Here is a 13847-nt window from a genome sequence, read left to right as displayed (position 1 = left end):
GTGGAGACGGCATAGGGGCGAGGTGGGAGCCTAGGTTTGGTCCCCGATTCGGGAGAACCATCGGTTCGTCAAGGGAAGGATGGATGGGGGGTTTCGGAGCTGGCATCGGGCAGGGATTAGAAGAATGGGGGACCTGTTTATAGATGGGACGTTTGCGAGCCTAGGGGCGCTGGAGGAGAAGTTTGGGTTACCCCCGGGAAATGCGTTCAGGTACATGCAAGTGAGGGCGTTTGTGAGGCGGCAGATGAGGGAATTCCCGTTGCTCCCGGCACAGGGGATTCAAGACAGGGTGATTTCGGGTGTATGGGTCGGAGAAGGCAGGGTTTCGGCAATCTATCAGGAGCTGAAGGAAGAGGAGGAGGCCTCGGTGGAGGAGTTAAAGGGCAAGTGGGAGGAGGAGCTTGGGGAGGAGATAGATGAGGGTCTGTGGGCTGATGCCCTGAGTAGGGTTAATTCCTCTTGCGCCAGGCTCAGCCTAATACAATTTAAGGTTACTCACAGAGCACATATGACAGGTGCGAGGCTGAGTAGGTTCTTTGGGATGGAGGACAGGTGTGGGAGGTGCTCGGGAAGCCCGGCGAATCACGTGCACATGTTCTGTTTGTGTCCGGCACTGGATGGGATCTGGAGGGGTTTCGCGAGGACTATGTCTAAGGTGGTGAAAGTCCAGGTCAAGCCGAGCTGGGGGTTGGCATTATTTCGGGTAACGGACGAGCCGGGAGTGCAGGAGGCGAAAGAGGCCGGTATCCTGGCCTTTGCGTCCCTGGTAGCCCGGCGGAGGATCTTGCTATTATGGAAGGCCGCAAAGCCCCCCAGTGTGGAAGCCTGGATAAATGACATGGCAGGGTTCATTAAACTGGAGAGGATAAAGTTTGCCTTGAGAGGGTCTGTGCAGGGGTTCTTCAGGCGGTGGCAACCGTTCCTAGACTATCTCACGGAGCGTTAGGAGGAGGTCAGCAGCAGCAGCAACCCAGGGGGGCGGGGGGGGGGTGGGTTTCCTCAAGGGTACCTTTGAATGTCATATGGGGGGGGTTACTATATATGGGGGAAACCCAATGTATAAGTTTTGTATTATTTTCGATTGTTGTGTTTGTGTTCTTTTTTCTTTTTGTTATGGGGGGGGGTTTGTTAAAAATTTTGTTGGAAAAATCTGAATAAACATATTTTTTTAAAAACCTATTAAGAGAGCTGAAGCTATCAAAGGCAGTTAGTCAGACCCTATTAGGAGAAAATAAATCATCCCAGTTACGCAGCCAGCCGTTAAAGCACACCCCTTTCAGGAAAATCCTCTCATTCTGGAACATATGCACACTGGCAGGTCTGCCAACAATTCTCTGTCCCACCCGTCCCAGTCTGATGAGAGGTGGTTTAACACAAGGATCTTGCTGACGTGGCGTTTCCTGTGTTTTTCCTCAGCCTCCAGTGGTTGGTGAATTTCCATGCTCTCCTCCAAGCGAGGGCAGCATAAACTCCTCTTACTTTATCTGCGAAAATGATTAACTAATTGGCTAATTAAATAAAGAAGGATGGACAGAAATGGCGCGACTGGTGGTGTGCAGCGCGTGGGAAGCTGGGGGATGCACTTCAATCCCGCACCACCATATCCGCTGCAGAAAGTGTTGTTGAGCCTGGAGCCTGAGCTGTGCAGATACATGGTGGGGCGTCAGGGAGGGGGAGTGCCACGTGGACACTTTGTCCCAGGAGGCAGACACTCCTCTTAGATTCGGCAGAACTTCAGATTTGGTCACTCGTACAGCGACCGCGAGTCAGGCAGGTATGGGAAACCGGCACGTAGTTGTTACGTTCCAGTGCATGGACAATGATTCAATGCATCAAAGAGCATCTTGTTCTAGACGAGTCAAATATATTATTGCATACCAAGCTGTGCATTGGAAACTAATACTAACAACTGGAACAATCATAAACACAAGTAACCACGACGACCCCTCCAACAGACTCCCCCTAGGTTGCAGTGTCACATGCTTTAACTTGCCTGCCACCTAGTGGTCGGAGGTTTGACAGTCTTTCATTTCTGTAGGTGCAATTGGTATGACCACATCACTGTTCGGAACTTCAGACTGTACAATGATATTTGATTCTTCCTCTGGTTGTGTTGGTTTTGAAGAATACAAGTTTTCAAAGACATCGTCTGCTTGCAGCTGAGTAACAGGTTGTTTAACTTTCAGGAGTGCCCGTCTGTTCCTCTTTCGCACCTGTCCTTGCTCCGTGATTACAGTGTAGGATCTCTGTGGTGAATGTATTCACCTAATGCAGGATACTGTAACCTATGACCTGGAAGTGGTGATACGAGCTGCTTCCAGGTACTGTACTGTAACCCCGGTGGGCTCCGCCTCTGGCTCCGCCCTTACCGGGGCCATATATAGACCGGCCACCTGTGGGTGGCACTCATCTGTACAACCGACTCTGGCTAGGCAAGTTCACGATTAATAAAGCCTAATGTTCACTCGCTCTCTCTGCATCTCGGTGAATTGAAGGTATATCAATTTATTAATCGTAGACAGCACCATGGAAGCCGCTCTAAAGCCAGACAGCCTCGAACTCGACGCCTGCGCGTCCAAAGCAAAGGAAATATTCGAACATTGGCTTCGATGCTTCGAGGCCTACCTCGACTTCTCCACAACGCCTCCCACGGAGACCCTCAAGCTGCGATTCCTCCACGCTCGGGTGAGCCATCGAATCTCGGTAATGATCGAGAAAGCGGCCACGTACGAGGCGGCGGTCGCAACCCTCAAGGCACACTTCGTGAAGCCCGTAAACGAGGTGTCCGCCAGACACCTCCTCACTACTCGCTGTCAACGCGCCGGAGAGTGGCTGGACGAGTATCTGGAAACCCTGACTCCACTCGCGAGGAACTGCAGCTATCGAGATGTGACGGCGGAGGAACATATGAACTCACAGATCCGGGACACCTAGGTGGCGGGGGTCCGCTCGAACTACATCAGGCAGCGCCTGCTGGAAAACGGGACCTCCGACCTGCGGGACACGGTAAAGCTAGCTACCTCGCCAGAGGTGACCTACCAGAACCTCAGTGCGTTCCCCGTGGGACTGGCAAACCCCTCGTGGACACCCTCGTCGCGGCCCCTGTCGGACCCGACTACGTCGCAGGCCTGCGCTGCACGGCTGCCAGCCCAGCCCGGGGAACCGCAGTGCTACTTCTGCGGCCAGGGCCAACACCCCCGGCAGCGTTGCCTGGCCCGCACAGCGACGTGCAGCGACTGTGGGAAAAAGGGGCACTTCGCTAGAGTCTGTCTGGGCCGACCTAAGGCCCAGAAATCGAAAATGCACCAGGCCCGACCCATGGACTCGCAGCCCCGCAGACCCTGCAATGTGGCTGCGTGCCTGCCCGGAACGCCCCCTCCAGATGCGTCATCGGCATTGTGCGAATCGTGGGGGCCGCCATCTTGGCCGCCGTCTCCAACACCGACCGACACGTGCGACTCGTGGGGGCCGCCATCTTGGCCTCCGGCCCCAATGCCGACCGACACGTGCGACAGATGGGGCCGGCCATCTCGGTCGCCATCTTCGACCCAGCCCGACACTTGCGACTCATGGGGGCCGCCATCTTGTGACTCCGCCGACCACACAGGCTACCCGCAGCTGGGCGCAGTGACCCTCGACCAGTTGCAGCCGAAACAGCTGAAGAACTCCATGATGGTCGTCCAGGTCAACTGGCACGAGACCTCCTGCATTTTTGACTCTGGGAGCATGGAGAGAGAGCTTTGTACACCCCGACACGGTAAGGCGCTGCTCCCGCCACACCTTCCCAGCCTCCCAAACAATCTCCTTTGCCTCCGGATCCCATTCGGTTCAGATCCGGGAGTACTGTATCGCCAACCTCGTGATACAGGGCGCAGAGTACCCTCGTTTTAAGCTCTACGTCCTCCCCCACCTCTGCGCCCCCTACTACTCGGATTGGATTTTCAGTGTAATCACCGAAGCCTGACCCCACAGTTCGGCGGACCCTTACCCCCCTCACGGTATGCAGCCTCGCGACCCTCAAGGTCTCCCCCCCTTCACTCTTTGCGATCCTCACTCCCGACTGTAAGCCCATCGCCACCAGCAGCAGGCGGTACAGCTCGCTAGACATGGCGTTTATCAAGTTGGTGGTCCAGCGACTGTTGTGTGAAGGGATCATAGAGAGCTAGTAACAGCCCCTGGAGAGCGCAAGTGGTGGTCGTCTGGACCGGGGAAAAGAATCGGATGGTTGTGGACTACAGCCAGACAATTAACCGGTTCACGCAACTGGATGCGTACCCCTCCCCTGCTTAGCGGAGATGGTCAACCAGATCGCACAGTACCGGGTGTTCTCAACGGTCGATCTGAAGTCAGCCTACCACCAGCTCCCAATCCGACCGGAAGATCGCCACGACACTGCCTTTGAAGCAGCCGGCCGACTCTTCCACTTCCTCAGGGTCCCCTTCGGCATCACTAACAGGGTCTCGGTCTTTCAGAAAACGATGGACTGAATGGTGGACCAGTACGGTTTGCGGGCTACATACCCGTACTTGGACAATGTGACCATCTGCGGCCATGATCAGCAGGACCATGACGCCAACCTTCAGAGGTTCCTTCAGGCTGCCCAATCCCTCAACCTTACATACAACAAAGAAAAGTGTGTCTTCCGTACTACCCGACTGGCCATCCTCGGCTACGTCATGGAGAACGGAGTACTAGGGCCCGACCCCGACCGTATGCGCCCCCTCACGGAACTCCCCCCTCCCCACAGCCTCAAGGCCCTAAAACGATGCCTGGGATTATTCTCATACTACGCCCAGTGGGTCCCCAACTATGCGGACAAAGCCCGCCCACTTATTCAAACCACCAGTTTCCCCCTGACGGATGAGGCCCGCTCGGCCTTCAGCCGCATCAAGGCCGACATCACTAAGGCCGCAATGCACGCGTTGGACGAGTCCGTCCCCTTTCAGGTAGAGAGCCATGCATCAGACGTCGCACTGGCCACCACGCTCAACCAGGCGGGCAGGCCAGTAGCATTCTTCTTTAGAACCCTCCACGCTTCCGAAATCCGACACTCCTTGGTCGAGAAGGAAGCACAAGCCATAGTGGAAGCCGTGCGGCACTGGAGGCACTACCGAGCTTGTAGGAGGTTCACCCTCGTCACCGACCAGCGGTCGGTCGCCTTCATGTTTGACAACACACAACAGGGCAAAATAAAAAATGACAAAACCCTGAGGTGGAGGATCGAACTCTCCACCTACAATTACGATATCAAGTATCGTCCTGGGAAGCTCAACAAGCCCCCAGATGCCCTGTCCCATGGCACATGTGCCAGCGCGCAAGATGACCGACTTCGGGCTATCCACAATGACCTCTGTCACCCGCGGGTCACCCGGCTTACCCACTTCATTAAGGCCCGCAATCTGCCCTTCTCCACCGAGGAGGTCAAGGCAATGACCAGGGACTGCCAAGTCTGCGCGGAGTGCAAACCGCACTTCTACCGGCCAGACAAGGCCCGCCTGGCCCTTTGAGCGCCTAAGCATTGACTTCAATGGGCCCCTCCCCCCCACCAACCGTAATATATATTTTCTCACCGTCATCGACGAGTACTCCCGCTTCCCCTTCGCTGTCCCCTGCCCCGACATGACCTCAGCCACTGTAATAAAGGCACTGCACAGCATCTTCACACTGTTCGGTTTCCCTGCGTACATCCACAGCGACCGGGGCACATCATTTTGAGTGATGAGCTACGTCAGTACCTGCTCAGCAAAGGCATCGCCTCGAGCAGGACTACGAGCTATAACCCGCAGGGAAACGGGCAGGTGGAGAGGGAGAACACGACGGTATGGAAGGCCGTTCTTCTGGCCCTCAGGTCTTGAAGTCTCCCAAAGCCCCGCTGGCAGGAAGTCCTCCCTGACGCCCTCCACTCCATTAGATCACTCCTCTGCACAGCCACGAACGAGACCCCTCACGATCGTTTGTTTATCTTCCCCAGGAAGTCGATCTCCGGGGTCTCGCTTCCATCCTGGCTGACAACTCCGGGACCAGTCCTTCTCCGGAGGCACATAAGGAGCCATAAGACCGACCCCCTGGTCGAGAGGGTCCAGCTGCTCCACGCCAACCCCAGTACGCCTACATCGCGCACCAGGACGGACGGCAAGATACGGTCTCCATACGAGACCTGGCGCCAGCTGGTTCCCCTACCAACGCGCCCCCTTCCCCACTGCCCGCCACCACCCCAGCGCCCCGTACGCTCCCCTGGGTCTCCTGTATTGTCCTGCGCTGACACTGCCGCCACCCACCACCCCCCTGCCTACCCCCACACCCCAACCGTCTCCGACACGCCGGACTGAGGCTCAAGCTCCAGACACAACGCCCCTGGAATCACCACCTGCAACATCGTGCCCGCCGCATCGCCAGAGCTGAGGAAGTCAAAGAGAACGATCTGGCCTACAGATAGACTGGAATATGTAATGACCCCACATCACCCCCGCTGGACTTGATTTTTTTAACAGGGGGTGAATGTGGTGAATGTATTCACCAAATGCAGGATACTGTAACCTATGACCTGGAAGTGGTGATACGAGCTGCTTCCAGGTACTGTACTGTAACCCCGGTGGGCTCTGCCTCTGGCTCCGCCCTCACCGGGGCCATATATAGACCGGCCACCTGCGGGGGGCACTCATCTGTACAACCGACTCTGGCTAGGCAAGTTCACGATTAATAAAGCCTTATGTTCACTCGCTCTCTCTGCCTCTCGGTGAATTGAAGGTATATCAATCTCGGACCTATTTTCTGTAATACTGTTGCACATTTTGACGAGCCATCAGGATGCTCCACCCTCAGTACATCATTCGGATTTAAAGGTTTCAGAGACCTGGTTGACTTGTCATAGTAACTTTGACAAAGGGGTCATCTGGACTCGAAACATTAGCTCTTTTCTCTCCCTCCAGATGCTGCCAGACCTGCTGAGATTTTCCAGCATTTTCTCTTTTTGTCATAGTAACTCTTCTTATTCTTCTTCTGAGATTGCAGCCAATTCCGTATCTTTTGATTTACTTGCTGTTTGGTACGGCATGGCAGAGTTGTTCGTAGCTTTCAACTCATTAACAGTTCTGATGGCAACAAACCAGTACTTAAAGGTGATGCTCGATAGCTGTCTGCCCATCTCCATTGGTTCCTTTGCCTGTCAATATTGGTATTGTTAACAAGTGGTACACTTTTCCACCATTGAATGTTTATCTTTACATTGATGGCCAATATACCCTATCTTGCGCTCTTCTTTTGCATTTCTCGATTTCAAGGTGACCCTCATGAATCTTTTGCAGTATTTCGTTGCTCTGTTGTCTCAGTGACAAACCATTTGCTACACTGAGCTCTGATCATATATTACGATACTTGAAACATGAACCTTTCGGCCATCCATTGTTGAGATTGTGTATCACCATTTGCAATGTTTCATCTTTCTCTGTTTCTGCAACAATCAGTTTTGACTTTGCGTCTGACACTGGTAGTGTCTCTGTGATCATATCCACATGAACTTGCACATCCTCTCCCATGGAATTGCCATCCAGTGCTGCTGTAGCTCTGGATAATGCATTGGCTGCTACAATGTGCTTGCCCGGTGTATAGATCAAGTCAAAGTCATATCTCTGAAGTTTCATCATCATCCTTTGGATGCGAGTTAACATCTCGCTCAGGTTTTTCTTGACTATGGCCACCGACGGTCTGTGATCTGTCTCTACATTAAAGGTAGATAGGCCATACACGTAACTGTTGAATGTCTCTAATCCATTGACTAATCCTAGATATTCCTTTTCAATTTGAGCATCGCAACATTCAGAATCTGTCATTGATCTGGATGCAGATGCTACTGGTCTCCAATCACTGCCATTTTCCTGTTGCAGCAAAACTGCATCTAAACCATCCTTTGATGCGCCTGTCGAAATCTTGGTCAGGTCAAAGAATGTGAGAACTGGAGTTGTCGTTTCAAGATATCCACGCTTGCTCCTGCTTGTCAGCCCAAGTGAAGTTATTCACTTTTTCTGGAACTTCTCTAAGACATGTCTTTGGAGTAAATAAATTTGGAATAAATTTACCAATAACATTAATCATGCCGAGTACTCCCTTTTTGCCTGTTGGTCGAGGCATATGGAGTTTGCACATTCCCCCCGTGCCTGCGTGGGTCTCACCCCCACAAGCCAAAGATGTGCAGGGTAGGGAGGGGAAATGTTCGGGAGAACTGTGCCTGTGAGACCCTGTGAGGGTCAGGCGCATAATCCTGGTGGAGTTGAGAGGGACAGTGTGAGTGGGGAGGGTGTGAGACTTAATGGAGAGACACTCACTAAGGGGAAAGTGCATGGGTGGAGGTCCGAGAGGGGTAGAGGGCTGAAGGACAGGCCCTCTCAGGAATCCTCGCACCTCTCTTTGATGCCCTGCTCTTTTCAGTGCATGGTTCTGGAGAATCGCGCAGCCTGTTGCATTGCCGTTTATGCGACTTGTGATAGAGCGTGGCCAGGCATGACGCCTTGCAGAGGAGGGGGAGCCTGGGCCCATAGCTGTACAGGGAGCAGCAACACAGAAGGAACAGTGCTTGTCATATGAGGAACAATTGAGGACTCTGGGTCTGTACTCATTGGAGTTTAGAAGGATGAGGGGGGATCTTATTGAAACTTATAGGATACTGAGAGGCCTGGATAGAGTGGATGTGGGGAGGATGTTTCCATTTGTAGGAAAAACTAGAACCAGAGGACACCATCTCAGACTACAGGGACAATCCTTCAAAACAGGATGAGGAGGAATTTCTTCAGCCAGAGGGTGGTGAATCTGTGGAACTCTTTGCTGCAGAAGGCTGTGGAGACCAAATCACTGAGTGTCTTTAAGACAAATATAGGTAGGTTCTTGATTAATAAGGGGATCGGGGGTTATGGGAAGAAGGCAGGAGAATGGGGATGAGAAAAATATCAGCCATGAGTGAATAGCGGAGCAGACTCGATGGGCCGAGTGGCCTAACTCTGCTCCTATGTGTTATAGTCTAAGGAAAACAACATCAGCCTAGCAAGCTTCTCTTCACAGCTGAAATGCTCCAACTCAGGCAACATGCTGGTGAATCTCCTCTGCACCCCTTCGAGTGCAATCACTTCCTTCCTGTGGTGACCTGAACTGCACACAGTACTCCAGCTGTGGCCTGATGAGCATTTTATACAGCTCCATCATAACCTCCCTGCTCTTATATTGTATGCCTCGGCTAATATAGGCAAGTATCTGCCTTATCTACATTTCCTGCTGCCTTCAGGGATTTTTGGGCACGTACCACGAGATTCCTCTAGTCATAGATTTCTTAGTATTTACCGTGCAGAAGGAGGCCATTCAGCCTGTCGAATCAGCACCAGCCCTTGGAAGGAGCACTCTACCCAAGCCCACACCCTATCCCCATAATCCAGTAACCCCACTCAACCCAACCCAACCTTCTTGGACACTAAGGATAATTTAGCATGGCCAATCCACCTAACCCGCACATCTTTGGATTGTGGGAGGAAACCGGAGCACCGGGAGGAAACCCCCACAGACACTGGGAGAACGTGCAGACTCCGCACAGACGGTGACCCAAGCCGGGAATCGAACCTGGGACCCTGGACCTGTGAAGCAACTGTGCTAACCACTGTGCTGCCGTGCAGCCCTCTGTACTTCCCAGCATCCTTCATATGCATATAGAATTCTGAGGGGGCTTAACAGGGTAGGTGTTGAGAGGGTGTTTTCTCCTCTTGGAGCACAGTTTCAAAATAAGGTGTCTCCTATTTCAGAGTGATGAGGAGGAATTACTTCTCTCGTGGGTCATTAATCTCTGTAACTCACTACCCCAGTTGAGACTGAGTTACTGAATATATTCAACGCTGAGTGAGATAGATTTAATCGACAAGGGAGTAAAGGGTCATGGGGGGATGGGGACAGGCGGGAAATTGGAGTTAAGGCCACAATTATATCAGCCGTGATCTTACTCATGGTGGAGCAGGCTCAGTGGACCGAATGGCCAACTCCTGTTTCTGATGTTCTAATGTTAACTGTTAAATAATGCGGATTGTTGCATATCAGCAGTGTGATGCCCCCCCACTCACCTCTGAACCTCCTCCAGCCCTGCATAATCCACAGGATCTCTTCGCGCCCCCAATTCATTTTTTAATATAAATTTAGAGTACCCAATTCTTTTTTTCCAATTAAGGGGCAATTGAGCGTGGCCACTCCACCTACCCTGCACATCATTGGGTTGTGGGGGTGAGACCCACGCAGACACGTGGAGAATGTGCAAACTCCACACGGACAGTGACCCGGGGCCGGGATCGAAACGTCTTGGAAGGTTTTGTGAAGTTAAAGGCGGGGTATCATGGCAGTTGTTGTTGTTGTTCTTTTTGGCTGACGATTGAGTACAACAACAACTTCTATTTATATGACACTTTAAAAAAAAGATTCAAACGTCCCAAGGTCTTCATAGGAGCAGTATAAAACAAAATATGACAGACTGCGCTTCAGGAATTATCCACTTGACTGTAAAGCTCTTTAGAACATGCTGGGGTTACAGATAGATAGAAGGATTATGGGTTTATTGAAATCCATCATGGCAGAATATGCCAGATGCTGATCATAATTCATAACAGAGTCATAGACAATCATGAAACTATAAATACAGCAGAAAATAACCACAAAGGACATTTCAGTGCACAAATAATTGCAGTACAAAATGCAGGTTTCCTTCATTTACAGAATAAAAATGAAAGGCCCCCTGCATTTCGTATTAAAGTCCATAGATCATATATCTTCAGGACCCGACTTGAACAAGAGGCGCTACAGAAATGCAAGTCCGTCTTTCCCACACCCCCCCCCGCCGGGGTTTCTCTCACGGTGACCAGGACACGCCCCCTCGCTCCCTGTCACTCACCAGCCCGGGCCCCGCCCCTCTCGCCGCGGCATGGGGCCCCGCCCCCGCCCTACGTCACTCGCAGGCCCGGCCCCACTCACGGCGTCCCAAGCCCCGCCCAGCCGCCTTTGCTGGGATGTAAAGCCGATGCCCGCTGCTGCCGCTGTGCTGTGATGGCCGAGTGGTTAAGGCGTTGGACTTGAAATCCAATGGGGTCTCCCCGCGCAGGTTCGAACCCTGCTCGCAGCGATAACCGTTTTGCACCAATTTAACTCCTGGTTAAATCATTGTGGCTCCTGACAAACTCATTTCCTGTTTCAATCAACCTTCAGCAATTGTGGATTAATCACCTTTCAGAGCCCAAACTGCTGGGATTCTTTTGTTCTATAATTATTCATATTTCACACAATCACTGATACTTGATTTTGAGTAAAAGAAAATGAAATTTTAAAAGTCACAGACATTAATCAATCCATATTAATGATTTTTAAACAAAATTTAGTAAACTAATCCTGCCCTCTTAGGTGGAGGTAAAAGATTTCACAGTTGGACCAAAAGGGAACTCTCACCGGTAACCTGAGGCCAACACTTGTCCCTCAACCAATACCATCAAAAAAGATAATTTTGACAAGTATCTTACAAGGCTCCTGTCAGTCACATTGCTGTCTGTGGGATCTTGCTGTGCGCAAAATGTATGCTACGTTTCTCACATTACAACAGTGGACGTACTTCAAAAATACCTCATTGGCTGTGAAGACTTTTGGGCATGGCCTGTGATGGCAAAGGGCGCCGGTGAAAGGCAGCTTCGCTCTTTAATTTGAATTTGTTATTGTGCTTAGGGTCAAACTAAAACGTTGAGATGAACATAGAACATAACAGCGCAGTACAGGCCCTTCGGCCCTCGATGTTCCGCCGACCTGTGAAACCACTCTAAAGCCCAAATACACTATTCCCTTATCGTCCATATGAAAGAAGAAGCACTGGTTACTCAACAGAAGGAGGCCACCTCACGGCGACCGCCGAGGGCCCAGGTTCGATCCTGGCCTTGGGTCACTGTCCGTGTGGAGTTTGCACATTCTCCCCGTGTCTGTGTGGCTCTCATGAAAATCGCTAATGGTCACAAGTAGGTTTCAATTACGTTACTGTGGAAAAAGCCCCTAGTCGCCACATTCCGGCGCCTGTTCGGGGAGGCTGGTACGGGAGTTGAACCGTGCTGCCGGCCTGCCTTGGTCTGCTTTAAAAGCCAGCGATTTAGCCCAGTGTGCTAAACCATCCCCCCCCACAACCCAAAAAGATGTGCGGGGTAGGTGAATTGGCCATGCTAAATTGACCCTTAATTGGGGAAAAAAAGAATTTGAAACTCTAAATTTATTTTTAAAAATAGAGGAGGGCCGTTCGACCTATCGTGTCCACATTAGGTCGGTGCAATAGCATCAGCCTGTCCCACAATCCCGGGGTGTATGTCAGTTGTGAGGAACTAAGACCTCACACTGTACATTTTTATAATGTATATATATAAAGAACAAAGAAAAATTACAGCACAGGAACAGGCCCTTCGGCCCTCCAAGCCTGCGTCGATCCAGATCCTCTATCTAAAACTGTCGCCTAAAAGAACAAAGAAAAAGTACAGCACAGGTATATATAAAGACATGCTCATTGCTGTTTCTAAAATTTAAAACAGAATAAAAACCTATAAAATGGCTGAACCTTTGCCTGTCTGTGATCCCCGATCAAAATAAACTACTTGGCAGTTTTTAGGAAAACTTGTAGCTCGTTATCTCTTAGGGATCTCTCACGACCACCATCTCATAAGGCCCAATTTCAAAGAGAGCTATACAAATGCCAACTGCATTTAATAATCCAAGCTGGCCAGAAGGAAATGGATCATCTAAGACAAAGGCCCCACAATCTTTCTTTTTAATTCAAAATGGTTGAGGCATTTAATAGTCTGGCAATATTATGGGCACACATCCTTCGTCGAAGGCGAGATGGGGCGGGGGTCACATGACTTAGGCCTCTGGCTTGTGGAACATGGAATTGCCTTGCCGAATTGTACAGCGCAGTCTGCTGTTTACTGTCAAGGGGCCCAAGCAAAACTGGAGTCAATGGGAATCAGGGATATGTCTCCACTGGTTGGAATCATACCGAGCATAGAGTAAGGTGGTTGTGGTTGTTGGAGGTCAGTGTACTCAGCACCGGGACATCACTGCACAAATTCCTTAAGGTAGTGGCCTAGGCCCAACATCTTCCGCTTTTTCATCAATGACCGTCCTTACAACATAAAGTCAGATGTGGGGGACGTTTGTTGATAATTGCACAATGTTCAGCACCATTCACGACTCCTCAGACACCGAAAGAGTCCATGTGCAAATGCAGCAAGACCTGGACAATATCCAGGCTCGGGCTGACAAATGGCAAGTAACATTCAAACCACACAAGTGCCAGGCAATGACCATCTCCAACAAGAGAGAATCAAACCATCGCCCCTTGACATTCAACGGCATCACCATCACTGTACCTCCCACGAAGAGTGGGATGATGGGTGGCACGGTAGTACAGTCGTTAGCACTGTTGCTCCATAGCACCAGGGACCCAGGTTCGATTCCCGGCTTGGGTCACCATCTGTGCGGAGTCTACACGTTCTCCCGTGTCTCTGTGGGTTTCCTCCGGGTGCTCCGGTTTCCTCCCACAAGTCCCGAAAGACGTGCTTGTTAGGTGAATTGGATATTCTGAATTCTCCCTCGGTGTACCCGAACAGGCGCTGGAGTGTGGGCAACTAGGGGATTTTCACAGTAACTTCATTGCTGTGTTAATGTAAGCCTACTTGTGACACTAATAAAGATTATTATTATTACTATCAACATCCTGGGGCTTACCATTGGCCAGAAACTTAATTGACTGGCCATATAAATACTGTGGCTACAAGAGCAGGCCAGAGACTGTTTTGAGCAGTTGCCAA

The 13847-nt window shown here is 51.2% G+C and overlaps 1 protein-coding gene and 1 non-coding gene across 2 annotated transcripts in view; one reads left to right on the top strand and one right to left on the bottom strand.

The window, feature by feature from the left end:
• LOC140427132 (F-BAR and double SH3 domains protein 2-like) overlaps positions 1–2291 on the bottom strand; it is a 755925-nt gene extending 753634 nt beyond the window's left edge. Inside the window, exon 1 of the mRNA XM_072512673.1 lies at positions 1994–2291. The gene's annotated coding sequence lies outside the window, so the exon portion shown is untranslated. The remainder of the gene's footprint in view (positions 1–1993) is intronic.
• An 8764-nt stretch (positions 2292–11055) lies between these two features.
• On the top strand, positions 11056–11137 carry trnas-uga (transfer RNA serine (anticodon UGA)). Its single transcript has one exon. It is a non-coding gene; the product is annotated as a tRNA-Ser (tRNA).
• The last annotated feature ends 2710 nt before the right edge of the window (positions 11138–13847 follow it).

This window comes from Scyliorhinus torazame, chromosome 7 (genome assembly GCF_047496885.1).
Source record: "Scyliorhinus torazame isolate Kashiwa2021f chromosome 7, sScyTor2.1, whole genome shotgun sequence".
NCBI classification, from domain to species: domain Eukaryota; kingdom Metazoa; phylum Chordata; class Chondrichthyes; order Carcharhiniformes; family Scyliorhinidae; genus Scyliorhinus; species Scyliorhinus torazame.
Note: the sequence above shows the minus strand (reverse complement) of the source record. Positions and strands in the feature narration are given on the sequence as shown.